We start from the raw sequence: 16,316 nt of genomic DNA, 5'->3' as shown, positions 1-16,316 counted from the left end.
ATGCACAGTGCAATCCTGTGAGAAGCAATAGGTCAAAAAGAAAAGAAAATTACATAGGGATGACTAGTGTACTAGAGCTCTATTTAACATTTCACAGGCCAGGGTAGCGAGAGAATTTGGAATGTTTTTCGATATAAGTTTCAAGCTGTTCACACATTGTTCAGGAAAATAAGAATGATAACAACTGATATCTTCTGAAATGAATGATTTTCAATTTATCTGTCTTGTGGATATTCTGATAATATTAGGATGAATTTTTTGCAAAGCATCAAGATTCCTACATTGGACACCTATCTCCTTTCAAGTTTTCCTGTACCATCAGCATAGCTTTTAGTGCAACATTCACAGAGGTCTCTTAATTGGCTGCCTCTGTGTTTACCAGGTGAACTCAACTTGTCCCAAGGCGAAGAGAATCCAGCTCATTGATGTGGCCCAGGGATTTCTCGCCTAATTTCAGATGGACTATTATGATCCAAATCTGACACCAAATTTATGTTATGATTTAGCAACAAGAAATATAACTATACAATGTTAGAATAGTAATACAATACATATATAATTTATTCTTAACATTTAGAATTAATATATGGTAAATATGGTTAATAGATGATGGCTGAATAGTGTACATTAAATAACAAATGTACTCATGATAGATACCATGTGAGCAAATCCTCCACCCACACTGCCATCATCACCAAGACAGTAGGTCATCAAATCTTCACAAAGAATTACAATTCTTCAATTTCACTGATCTAGCCTTTGAAACTTTCTTCTAAGAACCACTCTGTCATGGACTACCTCCACAATTACTCCTGGTTGATCGTCCTCCTTTCCTGTGTCTATGAATACCTGGACTTGAGGATTGCACTCCAGTACTCAGTAACTCTAATTCTTCATGATAAGTAGCTTTACTAAGCTAAAATGGCTCTGGACGTTTCTTGGAGCTAAAATTTTGCTAATTTACATTCTGTTTGTGGGTTTTTCCAGTTCCATGCTCAGCTTTAGTGAAGTATTAATTGTGCACAAATGCCTTTTGAACCCTTCACAGTTACTCAAACTTCCAAGAACTAACTCCAACAGTTGGCTATCTACTATTCCTAGAAATGTCTTCTTGGGTTTTACAACAGAATCATCCAACTCTTCCCGACTTCCCATGAAGACTCCCACCTGTCTTCCCTGAACACAGTAGCATGGCCTAACATGGAATCTATCTTTGTCTATGTCTGTCTCTTTTCAATTGCATGTAATTTTTGAGCCACTCCTTATTACCCTCCAAACTGCCTTAAGTGACCTGTTGAAAAGTTTGCAACAAACCTCTCCACTGTTGCTGGTCAGAATTGACTGTTTCCACCTGGCGATGCTTTGAACTTGTTATTTTCTCCCTTGTGAGAACTGCCAGTTACTCAAGGGCTGACAGCTGTCCTCTGCTCATCAGGGAAAGGTGATAGCTGCCACTGGTTCCCAGTGAGGGAGCCAGGTCACAGATGAGAGAGGACTGGATGGTGATTGTTGGTAAAGGTGATGAGGCAGTCAGATGAAAGGGCAGGGAAAGTGACTCTCACTGAATCCTTCGTAACTAGGGACCTCCCTTCCTCATCTCATGTCCACAAGGATTGTTTTTCAGATTTCCCACGCGGTGACTGTCCCACTGGTGGAATACTCAACATCACTGAATTGGTGTTGAGGTGTGAAGGCCATTCATGAGCTTTCCTGCCCCTGTATAACCAGGGTAGCAGTGAGAGGATGACAGGATTGAAAGCTTTTTATTTCTTGATACAAGCTTTTCAGCAATGATAAGGAAGGAAATAAAAGAGGATAGTACTTTTAATGAAGGGAAACATAGTGCTGGAAAGAAAGAATATCCTTGAAGTGCCAAAGACAGATTGTACTTGTTCAGAAACACAAGACAACAGAGGAACTGTTAAGGTATATCGTGCATTTTCTTCTTCAGTTCTCTGCCTGAAGAGATTACTTACTGAAATATGGCAAAGTCGGTGAGATTATGGCAAAGAGGCAGGCTAAGGGCAACAGACCATAAGACATAAAACATAGGAGCAGAAGTAGGCCATTCAGCCCATCAAGTCACACCTCCATTCAATGGGATCGTGGCTAACCTGAAACACCACTTTCCTGTCTGTTCCCAGCAAACAATGATTCCCATAATGTTAGAAATCTGTATATCTCAGTCTTGAATATACTTATTAATTAGCCAGCTTCAATAAAAGTCTGCAGTAAAGAATGCCCCAGATACATACCCCCTGAAAGAAGAAATTCCTCTTTTTGGTAAAGAAAAAGAAAGAAGCATATGTCAGGTATAGACAGGATAGATCGAGAGTATAAAGATAGTAGGAGTATACTTAAGAGGGAAATCAGGAGGGCAAAAAGGGGACATGAGATAGCTTTGCCAAATAGAGTTAAGAAGAACCCAAAGGGTTTTTACAAATACATTAAGGATAAAAGGATAACTAGGGAGAAATTTGGGCCCCTCAAAGATCAGCAAGGCAGCCTTTGTGTGGAGCCGCAGAAAATGGGAGAGATACTAAATGAGTATTTTGTATCAGCATTTACTGTGGAAAAGTATATGGAAGATATAGAAAGTACTGAAATAGATGGTGACAGCTTGCAAAATGTCCATATTACAGAGGAGGAAGTGCTGCATATCTTGAAATGCATAAAGGTGGATAAATCCCCAGGACCTGATCAGGTGTACCCTAGAGCTCTGTGGGAAGCTAGAGAAGTGATTGCTGGGCCTCTTGCTGAGATATTTGTATCATCAATAGTCACAGGTGAGGTGCCGGAAGACTGGAGGTTGGCTAACATGGTGCCACTCTTTAAGAAGGGTGGTAAGGACAAGTCAGGGAACTATAGACCAGTGAGCCTGATGTCAGTGGTAGGCAAGTTGTTGGCGGGAATCCTGAGGGACAGGATGTACATGTAACGTGGGCGGCACGGTGGCACAGTGGTTAGCACTGCTGCCTCACAGCGCCAGAGACCCGGGTTCAATTCCCGCCTCAGGCGACTGTGTGGAGTTTGCACATTCTCCCCGTGTCTGCGTGGGTTTCCTCTGGGTGCTCCGGTTTCCTCCCACAATCCAAAGATGTGCAGGTTAGGTGAATTGGCCATGCTAAATTGCCCGTAGTGTTAGGTAAGGGGTAAATGTAGGGGTATGGGTGGGTTATGCTTTGGCAGGTCGGTGTGGACTTGTTGGGCCGAAGGGCCTGTTTCCACACTGTAATGTAATCTAATCTAAAAATCTAATCTAATCTAATGTATTTGGAAAGGCAAGGACTGATTAGGGATAGTCAACATGGCTTTGTGCGTGGGAAATCATGTCTCACAAACTTGATTGAGTTTTTTAAAGATGTAACAAAGAGGATTGATGAGGGCAGAGTGGTAGATGTGATCTATATGGACTTCAGTAAGGTGTTTGACAAGGTTCCCGATGGGAGACTGGTTAGCAAGGTTAGGTCTCACGGAATAAAGGGAGAACTAGCCATTTGGATACAGAACTGGCTCAAAGGTAGAAGACAGAGAATGGCGGTGGAGGGTTGTTTTTCAGACTGGAGGCCTGTGACCAGTGGAGTGCCACAAGGATCGATGCTGTGTCCTCTACTTTTTGTCATTTACATAAATGATTTGGATGTGAGCATAAAAGGAACAGTTAATAAGTTTGCAGATGGCACCAAAATTGGAGGTGTAGTGGACAGCGAAGAAGGTTACCTCAGATTACAACAGAATCTTGATCAGATGGGCCAATGGGCTGAGAAGTGGCAGATGGAGTTTAATGCAGATAAATGTGAGGTGCTGCATTTTGGGAAAGCAAATCTTAGCAGGACTTATACACTTAATGGTAAGTTCCTAGGGAGTGTTTCTGAACAAAGAGACCTTGGAGTGCAGGTTCATATCTCCTTGAAAGTGGAGTTGCAGGTAGATAGGAAAGTGAAGAAGACATTTGGTATGCTTTCCTTTATTGTCAGAGTATTGAGTACAGGATTTGGAAGGTCATGTTGCAGCTGTACACAACATTGGTGAGGCCACTTTTGGAATATTGTGTGCAATTCTGGTCTCCTTCCTATCGGAAAGATGTTGTGAAACTTGAAAGGGTTCAGAAAAGATTTACAAGAATGTTGCCAGGGCTGGAGGATTTGAGCTACAGGGAGAGGCTGAACAGGCTGGGGCTGTTTTCCCTGGAGTGTCGGAGGCTGAGGGGTGACCTTATAGGGATTTACAAAATTATGAGGGGCAAAGTCTTTTCCCTGGATTTGGGGACTCCAGAACTAGGGGACATAGGTTTATGTTGAGAGGGTAAACATATAAAAGAGACCTTAAGGTCAACTTTTTCACGCAGAGGGTGGTACGTGTATGAAATGATCTGCCAAAGGAAGTGGTGGTACAATTGCAACATTTAAAAGGTATTTGGATGGGTATATGAATAGGAGGGGTTTGGAGCGATATGGGGTGGGTGTTGGCAGGTGGGACTAGATTGGGTTGGGTTATCTTGTTAGCATGGATGAGTTGGACCAAAGGGTCTGTTTCCATGCTGTACATCTCTATGACTCTATCTCTGTCATAACTGGATGATCCTTTACTCTGAGGTTATGCCCTCTTATACTAGACTTGCCCAAAAGGAGAAACAGCATTTGCCTTGTCAAATCCTTCAAGAATGTTATATGTTTACTTCTTATTCTTCTAAACTCCAATAAATATAAGTCCAACCTACTCAACCTCTCCTCAGAAAATAATCCTGCCATGTCTGGGAACAATCTAGTGAACCTTCTCTCGGCTGTCTACATTGCCAATATACCTTTCCTTAGATAAGGAATCAGACATGTTCCCAATATTCCAGGTGTGGTATAATTAATGTCTTATAATTTTTTAGCAAGGCTTTCCCATTTTTATATTCCATTCACTTTGAAATACAGTTGAGATTGTGGCACTGGAAAAGCACAGCAGGTCAGGCAGCATCTGAAGAGCAGGACAATTGCCATTTCAGGCATAAGCCCTTCATCAGGAATCCTGATGAAGGGCTTATACCTGAAACATCGATTCTCCTGCTCCTCAGATGCTGCCTGATCTGCTGTGCTTTTCCAGTACCACAATCTCTACTCTGATCTCCAGCATCTATAGTCCTCACTTTCTCCCGCTTTGAAATAAAGGCTAACATACCATTTGCCTTTCCCATTACTTGCTGAACTTGAATACTAACTTCTTGTGATTTATGCACAAGGATCCCTAAGTTCCTTGCACTGAGCTTCGCTGTAGCACTGCAGCAAACCTGTTACCGAGATGCTGGCCAGGGAACAGGGTTGTGTGTTAAAGTGACAGGCAACTGGAAGCTCAGGGTCTTTTTTGTGGACAGAACATAGGTGTTCTGTGAAGTGGCCACCCAGCTGATGATTCTTTTCTCCAATGTAGAGGAGATCACATTGTGAGCAGCGAATGTAGTGGACTAAATTGTGTGAACTGCAGGTAATATGCTGCTTCATGTGGCAGGTATTTTGGCCCATGGACACTGAGGAGAGACTAGATAAACAGCAAGTGTTACACCTTCTGTGGTTGCAGGGAAAGTTGCTGTGAGGCTTGGGGAGGGTTGCTGTTGAGAGTGAAGGGAGAGTGGACCAGGGTGTCTCAGAGGGAATGATCCCTATGGAAGGCTGACAAGGGAGGGAAGAGGACTATTAACTGGTCGTGGCATCTCACTAGAGTTGGTGGAAATTGCAGCTCTGATCCTCTGGATATAAATTCTTTTGGGATGGTAGGTAAGGACCAGGGGAACTCTTTTGCTGTTGCGGGAGGGAAGACAGAGAGCGAGGGTCAAAGTGCAGGAGACAGGTTGGACCCAGTTGAGGGACCTGTCAACAACAGTGCTGAGGAATCCTCAATTGAGGAAGATGGTAAAAAATACAGAGGCTCTCTTGTGAAAGTTGGCATCATCAGAACAGATGTGACGGAGATGGGGGAACTGGGAGAATGGAATTGAGTCTTTATAGGAAGCAAGATGTGAGGATACATATTCTAGGTAATGTGGGAATTAGTGGGTTTATAGTGAATATTGGTGGCCAGCCTATCCTCAGAAATGGAAACAGAAGTGTTGAGGAAGGGAAGGGAGTAGTCAGAGATGGACCGGATGAAAGTGAGGGTGGGGTGGAAACCTTCTGCATAGAAACCGATATTTTCCTAGCTACCATCAGTTCTAAGGAAGGGTTAACTCTACACAGATGCTGCCAGACCTGCTGAGCTTTTCTAGCAATTTCTGCTTTGTTTCTGATTTAGGACATCTGCAGATATTCTCCTTTTTATTTTCTATTTAAGTGATACTCATCTCTTCTATTCACCTTGATTGAGTCTTGAAAATTGAGGGCTATATGGCATTCAATAAAAATAGTAAACCACCTAAAAGGTGGAAGGGTAATACTGTTAATCAAGGATAGCATTTGTGAAAATAGTTAGAGATGACATTGATTCAGGGGATCAGGATGTAGAATCATCTGGGTGGAGGTGAGAAATAGTAGGAGAAAGTTGTCTCTAGTGGGAGTGATCTATAAGCCCCAGTAGTAAACAAAGTGTAGGACAAAGAAGACCAGAATAAATATTGGATGTTTATGATAAAAGGATGAAAATAATCATTGGTGACTTTAATCTACATATAAACTGTAACCTGGATGAAGAGCTCCTTGAATCCTTTTTGAGATTGGTTTCAAAAGGTGCAGCATTAAAAAAATTATCAGGCAGCATGTTATATTAGACTTCGTATTGTGTAATGTGACAGAATTAATGAATGATCTAGAGTTAAAGCTCCCATAGGTAGCAGCAAGCAAAATATGATTGAATTTTACGTGTAGTTTAAAAGGAAGAAGAATGGGTCTAAGACTAGTATTTTAAACCTAAAGCAGGTTAATTAAGTAAGCAGAAGAACTAAACCAGCATTCTTAACTAAGGGATGGATCAAAGAAGTACAGTAGTAGCAATTTAATGAGATATTTTAGACTAACAGAATATTATTACTCTAAATAAAAGAAATTAATGAACGGACCTTTCATTTGTGGTTTATTAAATAATTAGTGAAAGCATTAAACTTAAAGTAAACATATAGAATTAGGCACTAATTAGAACACACCTGGAGTACTTTGAACACTTTTTGTCTCCTCAGCTGAGGAAAGATATACTGGCATTGGAGACTGTCCAGAGAAGGTTCACTAGGTTGGTCCCAGGTCTGGAGGGCTGAATAAAAACAAGAATTGCTGGAGAAACTTAGCAGGTCGAGCAGCATCTGTGGAGAGAAAGCAGAGTTAACATTTTGGGTTCTGCGACACTTCTTCAGAATTGTGTCAGTTACGGAAAGATTCTCTTTGAGGAGAGGTTCGAAGTCAGACAATACCAGGTTATAGTCCGACAGGTTTATTTGAAATCACAAGTATTTGGAGCATTGCTCCCTTGTCAGGTGAAGTGAGAGAGAAGCATACAGGCACAGAATGTATAGGCAGAGAGATCAAAAGGTCATACAAATGGTCTGACTAGAGTGTCGACAGGCCGAATAATAAGTCTCTGTTGATGATCAAGAGTGTCAAATGGTGTGAGCAAAGTTTCAACAGCTGAAAAACAAGGGAAGGAATGACCTATATTCCAATTAAATGAGGCAGAGAAGAATTACAAAAAATTGCAGGAGACAAACCAAATGACTGGCATAGCATGATAGGTATAAGAGTCGCATACGGATGGTTTAATCAAAGTAATAAGTAATCTAAATCTGTACAAACCAATTAAGGTAGAGAGATCATAACAATTTATCAAGATGATGGTGTCAAAGCAGGACAGTAAGGAAGATTTTACACATACAGAACAGTAGGATCACATGTAGCGCAACGAACTGAAGATCATGGTTGAGGCCGTCTTCATGAATACGAAACTTGGCTGCTTCGCGATTCTGCGCTGTTGTGTATCTTGAAGTTCACCTTGGAGGATGCTTACACAGATATCGGAGACTGAATGTTCTTGACCGCTAAAGTGTTCCTCGACATGCATGCTCAGCTTAGAGTAGTGCTGGAAATGCACAGCAGATCAGGCAGCATCCGAGGAGCAGGAAAATTGACACTTTGGTAGCCCTGATGAAGGGCTCCTGCCCGAAACGTCGATTTTCCTGATCCTTGTATGCTGCCTGACCTGCTGTGCATTTCTAGCACCACACTAATCTTGACCCTAATCTTCAGCATCTGCAATCCTCACTTTCACCATGTATGCTCAAGCTGTCAGGAGATGCATTAACCTCAGCTCCATCAGGGCCGCACACACAAGATAATGCAGAATGTCATCCAAGCACAACGCAACGCCATCCAGGCTCTCAAGACCAATGGCAACATTATCATCAAACCAGCAGACAAAGGAGGAGCCAGAATCATAAAGAATAAAAATAGATTATTGCAAAGAGATATACTGACAACTGAATAACCAGGAACATTACTGACAACTAACTGCCAATCCAACCAAAGGACACATCGTCAACTCAACAGACCGATCAAGCTCTTTGATCCAGACTTTCAGAGTATCCTATGCACTCTCATTCCACATACTTCTTGCATAGGAGACTTCTACTGCCTTCCAAAGATATACAAAGCTAACACACCTGGATGGTCAATTATATCGGGCAACGGGACCCTTTGCTAGAACATCTCTGGCTATATCGAAGGCACCTTGAAACCCATTGTACAAGGAACCCCCAGCTACTGTTGCGACACCACGGATGTCTTTCAAAAATTCGGCACCCATGGACCAGATGAATCAGGAACATTCCTCATCAGAATGAACATTTCGGCATTCTGCACCAGCATCCCCCATGACAACAGCATCACTGTAACAGCCTCAGTATTCAACAACAACTGCCAATTCTACAACTCAGCTGCTTCATCCAGACACACAGAACAGCCATGGGGACCATATCTGCACCCAATATGCCAACATTTTCATGCACAAGTACGAGCAAGACTTCTTTGCTGCACAGGACCTCCAATCAATGCTAATAAACCAGCTACACCGGTGTCATTTCCTTCCTTTGGGCTCATGGCAAGGAATCACTGAAATGACTACAGAGTGATATCATCAAGTTTCATCCCACCATCAGACTTAGCATGGACTACGCTTCAGAATCAGTCTAAAATCAGATTACTACCTAAATGAGGGATAATTGCAGAATTTTGAGGCAAAGAGGAATTAAGTAATTCTGATGCTTGAGTCACAAAAAGATAGTGCACAGCACATAATCAAAAATGTCAATGGGATGCTACCCTTTATTTTGAGGGGAATTGATCTTATAAGTGATTATATTATGCTTCAGTTCAACAAGGTGTTGGTGAAACTCTATCTCAAATATCATTGCAGTTTTGCTCTCATTCATTGGAGTTAGTTCAGAAGAGGTTTGATACTGGGAAAAAGTCTTCTGTGGATAGGTTTCAAAGGGTAGGCTTGTTTCCACCAGAGTTTAGAAAAGTGAGGGATGACATAATTGAAGTGCATAAGATCCTGTATGTTTTGACAGATTAAAGTAGAAAGGAGGTATCCTCTTGTAGATGGAAACTAGGGGGGAGAAAACAAAACAAAGAACTGCAGATGCTGGAAATCAGAAACAAAACATTCTGAAGATGATCATTCGTCCCAAAATGTTAACAATGCTTTCTCTTCACAGATGCTGCCAGACCTGCTGAGTTTCTCTAGCAATTTCCATTTGTTTCCAAACTTGAGCCCTGTTTTAAAATTAAGGATTGCACTTTTATGAGTCTTCTTTTTTTCTTAGAGGTCTGTGTGATTTGGGAACTCTTTGCCTCAGAAGGTGATGGAAACAGGTTTTCAAGACATAGATAAATTCTTTTTAGGATGGGGAATCAAGGGTTATTGGAGGTAGAAGGGAAAACGGAATTCAAACGCAAACAGTAAGGCCATGACCTTACTGATTGCCAGAGCAGGCTCAATGTGTCAAATGGTCTACTTCTGCTCCTATTTCTTATGCTTGTATGTTCAAGTTAAGCAGTATATGAATTCTAGCGGAATATGAAAATAGGTTATATCTCCTTCGGAGTGTCCACGAATTTTGCTGATTTTTGTTTCAGCATAATTTGACCAATTTTCTCCAAAGTTAATTCTGCCAGGAATTGCAAAGACTTATCAATAATTTCAAAATCAACTTTGTCTTTGTGAATTTTTATTTCTAATCTCCATAGTCATTGTTTTCACTAACTTGTCAACATAATTAATGAAATTGATTCCCCTGGAAGCTAAACTCTTCTGCTAAATTTTATTCACTTTAGACTTTTGTTTATTCTCAGATTGACCTAGTTGTTAAAGTCTTTTAAAACTTTATCAGAAGTATCTGAAAAGTCTTTGATATTCTGGCAATATATTATGCCATATGCTATAGGACACACAGTGTAAATATATTCAACCACCAATGTGATTTTAATTTTTGAGCAATTTTGTACTTTAAGAATTTTTTTTTCAAGATGTGCAAGCCTGTGTTCCTTTTCTGCACCCTTTCAACTTTAACAACATCCTTCCTATAGAAGGGCAACTAGAAATGTACGCAGTATTCTAAAAGTGGCCTCACCAATGTCCTGTACAGCCACAACATGACATCCCAACTCCAATACTCTGTGTCCTGACCAATGAAGGCAACTATATCAAACGCCTTATTCACCACCCTGCCTACCTACGACACAACTTTCAAGGAACTATGCACATGCACCCCTAGGTCTCTTTGCACGACAACACTCTCCAGAGCCCGAGCATTAATTGTGTAAATCCTGCCCTGGTTTGCCTTACCAAAATGCAACACCTCACATTGATCTAAAACTCCATTTGTCACTCATCAGTACATCTGATTAAGTTCCCTTTGTACTCTGAGATAATCTTCTTCACTGTCCATTTCACCACCTATTTTGGCGTCATCTGCAAACTTACTAACCATGTCTCCTTAATGCACATCCAAATCATTCTTATAAATAACGAAAGGTAGTTTTCTGTATTTCTTATTAGGGGTTTCCTGTCTTTTACAGTCCAAGATGGAGCTCTTCCTGCTTCTTCCAAAGTAAAATGGATGTTTTCTCACTTTTTCAAATGCTAAGCATATCCCCCTGCACAACTTCTAACTAAAGTTCTTTGGCCATGACCTTAATAAATCATCCCACTGAAATCTAAGTATAAATCATATAGATCCTGATCTGGTAAAAATCCTCTGCACTGGGGAGACAGGCCGCCTACTTGCAGAACGTTTCAGAGAACACCTTTGGGACACCCGCACCAACCAACCCAACCACCCCGTGGCTGAACACTTAACCTCCCCCTCCCACTCCGCCAAGGACATGCAGGTCCTTGGCCTCCTCCATCGCCAGACCATGGCAACACGACGCCTGGAGGAAGAGCGCCTCATATTCCGTCTAGGAACCCTCCAACCACAAGGGATGAATGAAGATTTCTCCAGCTTCCTCATTTCCCCTCCCCCACCTTATCTCAGTCCCAACCCTCGGACTCAGTACCGCCTTCTTGACCTGCAATCTTCTTCCCGACCTCTCCGCCCCCACCCCCTCTCCGGTCTATCACCCTCACCTTAACCTCCTTCCAACTATCGCATTCCCAACACCCCTCCCCCAAGTCCCTCCTCCTACCTTTTATCTTAGCCTGCTTGGCACACCTTCCTCATTCCTGAAGAAGGGCTTATGTCCGAAACGTCGATTCTCCTGCTCCTTGAATGCTGCCTGACCTGCTGCGCTTTTCCAGCAACACATTTTTCAGCTCTGGTCTCCAGCATCTGCAGTCCTCACTTTCTCCTGGTAAAAATCTTAGAATTGTTCAAATATTCTTGTTGATTAGACTTCTTCTAACTTTTGCTTTTTACCTTTTCAGTTAATTCTGTTGTCTTTTCAGTACTGCGGCAGTAGAATTATTTCTCTGGCTTAAACTTTATCCTATGCAGTTCTCTTTGTGCAGCCTATTTGCAATGGTGCAATGCTCATTTTGAGAAGTGAAAACTTTATTTTCACCCCTTTTTGTTCCCTGTCTGGCATTTGAACAGTTTAGAAAAACATTTTACACTATTCTCTCTAACTTCACATCTGGATCCTTTACAACCCTCTAAAGCACCTTTCAATTTAAGTTCTTTGCCTTGTCCCAGTGTGGCTAATTTTGACCACTTTCATAGCCCACACTATTTACCCTGAATGTCATACCACCTCTGAGTTGAAGTTCATCTTCTGGAGTGCTGCTTTCACCCTGTTGCTACTGTGTAAAGTACTGCTGACTACTTGTCAGTTTTCACATTACAGTCATTGACTGCTTCTTTTTAAAGCAGTAATGTTCTTAAAGTGGCAAAGTCAATTGTGTTCAAAACATTTGTCCTTTGATGTCAATTGGAATTTGACTCTGTAACATTTCTGCAATTTTATATTTTCAGATACCTGCACTGCCAATTTGTATCTTCAAGGTACCATCCACTGGTGGTTTGTGGCTAGGTGGTTTGCTGCCACCAATCTTCCTTTCTATGCTAAGAGCCTATCTAATTATCAGTGGTAGAGGATAGACTACAATACGAGCTTAACAAGAAGAGGTACTTTGTCTTATATGAGGAAAGGATTATTGTGTGATAAAAATAAATATCATTAATATGAGCAACATAGTCAAGACTATAACTATCAGGTTCCTGACACATTACATCTGACCCGATTTGGATCTCATATACGATAAGTTGTTTCTCTACCCAAAGACTGTGATTTGATCAAATTGGCTGGAGCTCAAAACAGCTCAGCATTAACTCTTGCAGAACTAATACATTATACAACAGTAGTCTCTATCCATTTTTTAAAGAGAAAATGTATATAGAATTTTGCAGTGATGCAAAATGGTTTTAATTTTGAACTGCCAATAAACTTGTGATGTTTTGGTGTCTGAATGCACCACACAAAAAAAAAGTTCTAAAATACTCCCAAATTTCATAAATTACCTTTACATTGTCAATTGTGAAGTTTGCTCACTTATTTTGGAGCCTGATGAATACTATTGGAAAAAGCTCCTGCTCATGAAAGAATATCCAGTCTTTGCAGTGCTGATAACCACATTCATTCTATTCCAACATGGAATGAATAAAAGAAAACATAATATAAAATACCAATCATAGCTTTCTAGTCAAGTGCCAGAATAATAGAATATTCTTTTTGCTGAGCGATATTGTTAGAGGTCATTGACACCACTTTCTTATCAATTTTCTTAATGCAATGCTGCAGAAGCATCCAATATTTCCTTTAAAATTTGATCAATTTTCTTCAGAATCTAGCATTTCTTTAAACCAATAGTGATTTCTTTCATAGTGTTCACCTGCATTGAGGTTGCAATCACTTAAGATGAAATTTATTCTCTTTCCCATTGTTCACTTGTCTTTTACCAAATCATTTTTAGAGGAGGTACTGGTAGCAGAATTGTCTTGCTTTTCTTTAAAAGTGTTAGGGTGGACGGGTTAGGTGGCAACTAACACACAATCCACACACTCTCAGTGTCATCAACTGACCAGATTTTTAAAAGCTGATAGACAGGCCTTGAAGCTGCCATGTCTTAATATTTACTGATCGAGACTTACTCTTCAGCAGATACAAAGATGGGAAAGTAAGTACTTTTTGTTCTCTTCTTATGGAGTTGAAGTAATGGGGAAGTTTAGGTGGAGGCAAAGACAAGTGTTTGCTTTTAGAGACTGGGGCAATTGAAGGCCCCATCCTAATCCAGCTGGTAGGTCACCCTGACTTCCTAATTAGGAAACCAGCTCCATTTCTCTCTTTGGAGGAAGAGCGCCTTATCTTCCGCCTAGGAACCCTCCAACCACAAGGGATGAACTCAGATTTCACCAGTTTCCTCATTTCCCCTCTCCCCACCTTGTCTCAGTCAAATCCATCGAACTCAGCATCGCCTTCCTAACCTGCAATCTTCTTCTTGACCTCTCCGCCCCCACCCCAGTCTGACCTATCACCCTCACCTTGACCTCTTTCCACCTATCGCATTTCCGACGCCCCTCCCCCAAGTCCCTCCTCCCTACCTTTTATCTTAGTCTGCTGGACAAACTTTCCTCATTCCTGAAGAAGGACTTATGCCCGAAACGTCGATTCTCCTGTTCCCTGGATGCTGCCTGACCCGCTGCGCTTTTCCAGCAACACATTTTCAGCTCTGATCTCCAGCATCTGCAGACCTCACTTTCTCCCCATTTCTCTCTTACCAGGAGTGCAGATAACTGGCGAGGTGGAAAGCTGAGACCCTTAAATGGCCTTCTCACACTGAACATATTCAGTGAGGTGGCTTCAAAGCCATCTTATCCCTTTATTTCCCCTTCCCATCACTTTTCGCTTGACACTTTCAAAGAAAGGAGAATTGGACCCTGACAAACTGACATGCTGGTTGCTGTAATGTAAAGATGTTTGCTCTAACTCGCTTAATGGTACAGCTGTGATCAAATAAGCTGCTTCATAAATCAGTGCCTTATTTCAAGACAATGGGAGGAGAAATGAAGAGTATGCTTTACCTTAAGACACGTGACATGGCCTTTGAAAATAGATGCTGTGTCTTGAATGATCATGTCTTCTTCTCTAATGTATAAGACTGCAAGTTTTTCTACAAATCTAGGAGGAAGACAAAACAACTGAGTGAGAAAGGAAGAGGCAGACACTTTTTGAAAGTCTTTTCTAAAGTTTGTATCATGAGCAACTGAGGTAAATTCAAAATGAAATTCAAAAATCTATACAATAAATTTAGTGGTAACTTAAAATTGGCCTTAATCCTAAACATTTCCAGTGGGTTCCAAAATATCCTGAGTATTCACAGATAAGCTATAAAGTTTTGTTTCATTACTCTCTATTGGAACCACCAATTTTACATGTAGTTATTTTCCATTCGCATACCCAAAGTGAAGAGGTCCCAGGCTCAACATGAACATTGACCAACTGACAAAAGCACATGGAGAAATGAGCGCTATGTAGCTGAGTTCCTGGCTAGTGCTATTGTTGCCTTCCAACTATAAACAGAAGACTCTCAAGCAAGAATATTAAAATGAGCAAGTTTAAAAACTTATCTAACTTGATTGAAAAGTGTTTGGCTTGTTTCTGAGACATCTTTCAATCTCACAATCTCAGGGCTCCTAGAGCAGAATTTTGCACCAATAATCTTCAGCTGTCACATGTTGCAGTCCCAATTATCTCAGATGATATGGAATGAGTGGGATGGGAGAGTGGATTTGAGAATTCCCTGTCTGTTTCATTATAACACAATAAAGAGCTAGATCAATTGCAGGTATGACATGTCTATTATAAGCAGAAAATGCCAGGCGATATGGAGGTACAGAGGCTCAGCATTAAAGTTCTCAGTCTTATTTACACAAATCAACTTATGAATCTGAAACAGATTTTGAAAATAATATTCCATCTAACATTTCAAACATCCAATTTAATTATTCAATAATCAACTTTTGAAATTTTGATATCTGATTCATTCTTGAACCATTCATATTTTTATGTCATCTCTAATTTTATCACTGTAAATACACTCCTTTTCCAGCTGTTCTCCCTACCATAATATCTCTAACTTATTAACATGACACACTCGCTGATGTTTTCCTCCTGTCACTGCATAGTTTACGTCATTGGGTTTGTTTTTGATTTAATGGAATAGAGCAATACTTGCTTTAATAGTATTATTTTAACAATACTATTACTTTGTTTTCAGCAACAAAATTCCATGCTTTGGCCTTTTTATCTGCTCTAATTTTCATTATTTGTTGAGTTTTTCTCTGAAACTTGACCCTTAAGTTTTTCTTTAATCAAAGAAGTCCTCTCACCTCAAATTGGTTTATTAGTTAAAAGAACTGATTGTGTAGGCTCATTAGCAGCATCCCTAACAGCAAACACTAACAACGGAATTCATCTATCTCAATCATCAGGACATTTTTGACAACAAGCTTGAATTGTTATCTTTTTAAGGTCGTAGATTCGTTCACCGAGTTGTTGTGGTCTTCAGCAGATGTTACGTCGCCTCACTAGGTGACATCATCAGTGCATCTTCGATACAGTGTTGATGGTCTGTCCAGCCTGGTATTTATGTGTATCTGGTTTTAGGTACTTAAGATTCCATATCTGCGTGGTTTGTATGTGCAATCCAGTTCAACATGTTTATTGATTGAGTTCTGGGTAGAATGCCAGGCTTCAAGGAATTCTCTCGTGTGTCTATATTTAGCTTGTGCTAACATTTTCCCAGTTGAATTCATGCCCTTTGTTGTTGTGTGGTTGGAAATGAGAGAGTACTGATCA

The 16,316-nt window shown here is 40.8% G+C and overlaps 2 long non-coding RNA genes across 2 annotated transcripts in view; one reads left to right on the top strand and one right to left on the bottom strand.

Moving 5' to 3' along the window:
* The window catches only part of LOC122560157 (uncharacterized), a 129,411-nt gene that overhangs the window by 25,544 nt on the left and 87,551 nt on the right, over positions 1-16,316 (top strand). The gene's annotated exons all lie outside the window — the stretch shown is intronic.
* The window catches only part of LOC148147637 (uncharacterized), a 36,842-nt gene that overhangs the window by 13,902 nt on the left and 6,624 nt on the right, over positions 1-16,316 (bottom strand). The window contains exons 2-3 of the long non-coding RNA XR_015759477.1: positions 14,540-14,636; positions 7,118-7,270 (exon numbers count right to left, since the gene is read on the bottom strand). This is a non-coding gene — a long non-coding RNA (uncharacterized LOC148147637). The remainder of the gene's footprint in view (positions 1-7,117; positions 7,271-14,539; positions 14,637-16,316) is intronic.

This window comes from Chiloscyllium plagiosum, unplaced genomic scaffold (assembly GCF_037043375.1).
Source record: "Chiloscyllium plagiosum isolate Xiang-an unplaced genomic scaffold, Cpla_swu_hap1 HiC_scaffold_15, whole genome shotgun sequence".
Taxonomy (NCBI): domain Eukaryota; kingdom Metazoa; phylum Chordata; class Chondrichthyes; order Orectolobiformes; family Hemiscylliidae; genus Chiloscyllium; species Chiloscyllium plagiosum.
This window is presented reverse-complemented; position numbering and strand designations above follow the sequence as displayed.